We start from the raw sequence: 6,860 nt of genomic DNA on the forward strand, positions 1-6,860 counted from the left end.
AGGGGAGGGAGGGGAAGGAGAAGAACCAGGCCAGGCTTCAGGGACAGGACACAGAGGCAGGAGACCCAACCCCCATCGGCTTTCCAGATCCTCAGGCAAGTCTGATCAAAAGGGCTGGAAGGCATTCGTGCAGTCCCTGCCTGGGTGCAGGGGACACTTACCTGCTGCCTTTCTCCTGTACAATCTCAACCCATTCCACAGACAGCTGGGTGCTCTTTTAGCACAGGGCTGACATAGTCACCCATCTCCCCTCAGCACACTCTTAAAATCTCTTCACGTTGCTTTCTGATAAAGACTAAACTCAAGACTAGGGCTCCAGGCCCTGCACAGCTGGCTCTGCCCACCTCTCCAGCTGCCTCTCATGCCACCCCCTCCTCCTTCCTTGACTTCCTGGACAGGCTGACCTTGGTATGGGCCTCCGTGGAGAGGGGTTCCATCCATCACTGGGTGTTGACCTCTGCCTGGGCCGTTGACCACACCCACCCCCAACACTGGCCTCACCGATTTCACCCCTTGGCTTAGTCACCCTGGCTTCTCCAGGCAGACTTGCTGAACCTGTGGATGAGGCCAGGATGCTGGTGACTTTCTCCTTGAGAACACAATGCTTCTCAGCGGTAAGCTTACTGCACTTGAAATCATTCACTCCATGTCTGTGTCCCTGGCTGCCTGGAGCTCTGTGAGGGCAGGGGTCAAGTTTGGCTTGTTCACCACTGTCCCCCGTGCCCAGAGCCAAACTCGTGACATGAAGCAACTGCTCAGAAAATACTTGGTGAATGAATGAATGGTACCCAACCAGAGTCTGGAACCACACGCTTCTCAGCCCACATGCCCCAGCATGTGCGATACGGTCAGCTGTCAGTTGTACCGCAAATAATTTGGTTGCATGTAGTTTAATGTGTAGAAGTAGGATTATGAGTTTTTTTCCTAAAAAGTAGCAGATGCTTATCCCAACATTACTCTCACTGATTTACATTCCTAGAAGCTTTCTTAAAAGGGAGAAAAGGAGTGGAGTCACAACTATTATATTGGGGACTGCACGTCATCCGCAGTTTATTTTATCATGGGAATATTTTAGGGATTTCAATATCATATCCTGGGGGTATCAGAGCAGGAGAGAGGTTTAGAAATGATGGAGAGTACATTTCTTACTTTCGCATAGAAACCCAAGTGAGCAGCTACTGCCCCATTGCTCTGCCCAGTTTGATGGCAAAACTCCTCCAGAGAGTCGTCCCCAGGCATCGTTTCTGCCTTCTCAGCTCCAATTCATTTTTCCACCCACCCTGTATTTCAGCCTCACTAACTAACAGACATGACTTGTCACCATGAGCAACCTCCTCCACGTGGCAGCCCTCGGTCCCCCACACCCCGCCTTAACCTCTGAGAGGTTCCTTCAGGCTCTCGTGGCACCATCCCTCCCGGCTTTCCTACTTCCCGCTGGGCGCTCCCACGTATATACCAGAAGTTCCCAGGGCTCAAGCCAAAGCTCTCTGCCCTTTCTGTCTAAACCCTTTCCCTGGGTGTTCCCATCCTGTCCTGTGCTGAGATGGTCCAGTTGCATTTCTAGCCCAGAAGTATCTGATAACTTCCCGCTGTATGTCCAACTTCATACTCAACATCTCCTCTGGGTGCCCCATGGGTATGTCAAACTTTACCAGGTCAAATCAGAAGTCTAGATTTCCCTCCATGAACCTGTGCTCTGAGTCCTCCCTATAACAGTCTCCCCACCCATGTGGCTGCTAAAGTCAGAAACCTACAAGTCATCTTCAGTCCTTCCATATCCCAGTCCCCTCACTGCCCATCTATCAGCAAGCCAATCCCCTCCACTTCCAGGCTCCCCTCCAGTCCATCCTCATCCTCCATGGCCACGGGCACCACCAGGTCCACTTGGCTGTCACCTCCCACCTGGAAGAGTGTCTTCTTGGCTAGTTTCATTGACTCTTTTCTTTCCCTTCCAACCCATATCCACTCAGGGGTCAGACCAATATTTAACACAGAAATTACTCCTTTGCATAAAACTGCTCAGTGGCTCACCATGACACTGAAACAAATCTCCAAACTCCTTCCCGTGATCAATAAAGCCCTGCACCATCTGGCCCCTTCCCTCGTGCCGTGATTCCCTGGATTCTAGCTACACTCCTGCTCATGGCTTTGCACACACACCAAGCATGTTCTCACCTTGGGTCCCCTGCACTGACTGCGCCCTCTGCCTGAACGGTCCTCTCACTGCTCTTCAATGGTCAGCTCCTTGGGCGTCAGATCTCAGCTCAAATGACACCACCTCACTGAAGCCTTCCCTGACCACCCATCTAAAATAGGCCCTCCCCATCCCAACCACACCACTACTCTCCATCCTTGCATTTGGTTGTTCCCTTAAGAGTATTTTGTCCCTTTGATTCTCTCTCTTCCAATTCAAATATTAATTCCAGGAAGACAAAAATAATGTCTTTTTCACTCCTGTATCCCCAGGCTTAACTCACAGCCTGACATCCAGTGGCCATTCAATAAATATACAATAATTGAATTAATGATTTTTTTTTTCTTTGCATGTGTTGGGTCTTTGTTGCTGCACATGGGCTTCTCATTGCGGTGGCTTCTCTTGTTGCGGAGCACGTGCTGTAGGCACGCAGGCTTCAGTAGTTGCAGCACACAAGCTCAGTAGTTTTGACTCACACACTGTAGATCGAAGGCTCAATAGGTGTGGTGCATGGGCTTAGTTGCTCCGCAGCATGTGGGATCTTCCCAGACCAGGGATCGAACCCATGTCCCCTGCATTGGCAGGCGGATTCTCAACCATTGCGCCACCAGGGGATTCCCTGCATGAATGACTGAAGCAAACTGCATAAACCTCAATTTACCCTAACGTTTGAAAAGTGTCTGGAGATGTTTCCTTTGGCTGCCCTTAAACCCCTTGCTCTGCAGATCCAAGTTCTGCTTTTCTGGCAGGCCGTCCCCAGTTTAATCAGAGGGCATCTGCTCTTGGCCAAGCTCCAACTTCACAACTGGAATCTTCCCTGTAACCACCTACCGGGGTGGGAAGGGCAGCCAGAGCAGCCCAGGCAGGTGTAGGGGTGCTGGATATGGCCTGAGCCGAGAAAGGACGTAACCTTGGAGCAGGGGCAAGGAGCTAGGAGCTGGAGACCTGCCATCCGCTCAGACAGCACCTGAGGGGAGAAATGTCAGATTTATTTGGCTTCGGGAAGGACCGGGACCAAAATCGATACTGAGCCTTGGGGCTGTATTTCTGCTTGTCATTGGCTTACACACAACTACAATAACTCCTTGTTTTAACATAGTTCTTATTTCCAAAGAGCCCCACATGTTTTATTTTCAGTTTAATGGATCCTCAGACATGTGCTGTTGGTATTCTGAAGCAGACATAACCATCACCATTTTATACTGGGGACAGGGGCGCCCAGAAAGGTTAGAAGAATTGCTGAAGGTCACAGAAAGAGAGAAAGATGGATCTCACAGTGGAAACTTCTAGGTGTAGCCCCCACTTCATGACACTATGCTGGCTAGAATGAGAAGCACCCGTTGGACTCCATCTGATAAAAGAGGTGCCTATGATACGTACATTGTCATCAATCCAGATTTATTTTTAGCTGCAAACTCACCTTGCTACATGGCATCTCCATTTGGCACCTGTCTCGCTGGCATTTTGAACTCATTGTGTCCAAAACTGAATGCTTAAGCTGCATCCTCCAGCCAAACCTGCTCCCCTTCCCACAACCCCGCCTCGGGAAAGCGACCACCACTAGCCCGAACGCTAGCGTCATTCTGACCTCCTTCTCAGCTACCCCCTTTAATGAATCACCCATCTGTCAAGTCTAGCTTTGCAGTATTTCCCGTTCCACCCACTCCTCTCCATTGCTGTACTTCTAGAGTCCACTTTCCCACCACGTCTCACCGCCACTCCACAGGGCCTCTTACAAGGATCTCGGCCTCTCAGTTGGCCAGGTGTAATTCATTCTCCATACAGGCGCCAGAGTGGTCCTATCTCAGTATAAATGTGATCCCTTCTCTCTCTTCACTGACTTCCCTGTGCTCTCAGGGTGAAGATCAGGCACCCCACTGTAACTACCCATGCACCTGCTAAGCCTGGATGCTGCCAGCCCCCTCCATCCCACACGTCCCTCGCCCTCCCCTTCTGATCACCTGCACCCTGCCCCCTCCACCTGAGGGCCTTTTTGTTGGGGGCTTGCTACAGCCTGGATGCTCTCCTCCCTGCCTGCCTTTTCCTAGCCAGGATCCACTCACCCTTCAGGTCACAGCTTCACTCCAAGTCATCAGGAAAGGCTCCCCTGACCCCAACAACCTCATGGCACTCATCACAGCTGTATAATGTCCATCTCCCACCAGACACTCAGGGCACAAGGGCAGGGTCCAGCTGTGCGTCTGTCTTATTTGCTGCTGAACCCATAGTGCTTAAAAAAGCATCTGGTACATGACAGGTACACAATAAATGTTGTGTGAATCAGTGAATGCTCACGGCTTAGTGAATTTACTTCCTTTTCTTCTTGGAAGCAAAGAAGCTCCCAGGTTTATGTTGATATCTTAACCCCCAAACACTCCGTGGATGGAAGGTGGTGACAGTGGGGGATGACTTGAGCTCTCCACTCACAGGCTGTTCTGCTGATTTGAGGGTGATGCTGGAAACTCTCCTGGCCCCAAGAAGAGAACAATGAAATAGATGCATTTCTTGACACCACTGAAAACAGCTCACCCAGCAGGGCCTGTAACTTTTATGAACATGTCGACTTCACCTATTGATTATATGTATTCAGCAGAGCCAGGCTCACTCCATCTCCCTGCATCCCCCATCGCCATCGCCATCCCCCACATACACACATACCTTCTTGCTTTCTTCCCCCCATGCAGAGCCATGGCAGGTGGGCGACCTAGCTTGGGAGGAATTGATTTTAAGCAAATGAATACCTCACAAATAAATGAAAATAACTGGCAGAAAAGCCTAATGGCCAAGTAACTACCCAGGGGCAGAGCAGAGGGGGTTGAAGTCCTGACCACAGAGAGAAAATCATGAGGGTGACAATACCAGTAACGTTTGCTGATGTGCAAGGAGCACTTATGATGTATCCGATACCGCAGTCCTGTGTGTTATCTAATGTAATCCTCACGACAACCCCCTAGGAAGCAGGCACCAAGATAAGCCCCATTTCACAGATGGAAACACTGAGTCCCAGAGTTATATTATTGCCCATTCAGTATCTCTTGGTGAAGAAATGGAAGAGCCAGGATTTAAACTGGCTGCTACCTGATGTCAAAAGTCCCACTATGACCCACCACAGCCCTCACCTCACAGCTGCCCTCTCCTTCACTGCATCCTGTTTCCTTCGCCTCCCACGATAAATTTCACACCACTGAAAAGGTACCTTTTGATGCACATGTGCTGTTACTAGTTCATTTATACACAGCATATGTTGTCGTCATGAAGTTTAGTGTCTGTTCCCATGGAATGTAGGGTCCAGTCGGCAAGATTTAAACGGAAAATCATACTAATTATTTACGATTGTGATCGTATATGCTTCAAAAGGCACCGGCAACTGTGACTCATTGAATATGGTACCAAAAAACTTAATATGACACAGGGTCATATTAAGTGTAAAATAGTATTTGGCTGGCAGGGGCCACATGTCTGGTCCTCACCCAGGAATACGGAGGCGCTCTCTGCCTCTAATAGTGATGGCTGCTTACAAGATGCCTGGTGAAACAAGGTGAGGTGGTGTCTTGACCCACCTCTATGGTCCTCCAGGCAGAGTCTAATGAGGTGGCCAGGGATCATGGGAGAGAGACTTCCAGGGACTGATGCATTTGTGAAAAGTCTCTGGGGGTGGGAAGGGAGGGCCTGGGTTACTCTGGGGAAGGCAACCTCAGAGTCTTCATTTACTCATTCAACAATCAGCTGTGGAGAAGGCCCTTTATGCCAGGCTAGATGATGCTGGGGACACAACAGGGGGATGGGACAGATACAGCCCCTGCCCTCATGGAGCTCCCTCTAGCAGGGAGAGCCTCAGCAGCTGTTTGCAGCACTGGAAGCAAATGTGCCTGGCCCCGCTGGAAAGAGCTCTTCTTTGTTTGATTCCTCTGTGCTCCTGCAGGTTCCCAAAAAGCTAGGACATCCTTCTGCCTGGAACGGTCTCCCAATTCTCCAACAGTTAAAACGATCCTTGGAGTCAGCTGCATCCCATTTCAGAGAATTTAACAGAGCACACATCTTAGAATCAATAGAATAGTGGAATGCCTTACCTCAGCGGGGTATCAAGAAGATTAAAGTATTTCATATTTTTGATGTGCTTAGAACAGTTCCTTACACATAATAAATGCCATGTAAGTGCTTGTTTGTTAAATTAAAAGTTCCTCACCCAACCCTGTGAAACAAATGCCACAGTTCTCCCACTTTGTGGTTAAGGACTCTGAGGTCGGGAGAGGTTGAATGACTTGCTCAAGATTATGAGGGATCTGAACCCAGGCATTCTGGCTCCTGAGCCCATGTCTACACCTCGATGTGGGGCTGCCTCACCCTCTTCCCCGTACACTATGTTCTGTGATGGAAAATATGAAGATACCTGCTCTCTGTTGACTGAAGAACACACCCTCGGAGACTTGAAGACAATTTTCTTTTCCTCTCCCAGAAAAGCTATCCAAGCTCCTTTTCCTTTTCCCACTCTCATTTTTATGTTCATTTCAAGAAGAGAACTGCACCCCTGGGGTTGGCATCAGCCTCCACACTATACTACAAAGATTCAAAATAGGCCAGCACGGGCCTCCTTCCCTCTCAGGGTCAACGCCAGGTCTCTGCCTTTAGAAGGGCTGCCGTTTTGGGATGATGTAGGTTCACACCT

This window comes from Globicephala melas, chromosome 3 (genome assembly GCF_963455315.2).
Source record: "Globicephala melas chromosome 3, mGloMel1.2, whole genome shotgun sequence".
Classification (NCBI taxonomy): domain Eukaryota; kingdom Metazoa; phylum Chordata; class Mammalia; order Artiodactyla; family Delphinidae; genus Globicephala; species Globicephala melas.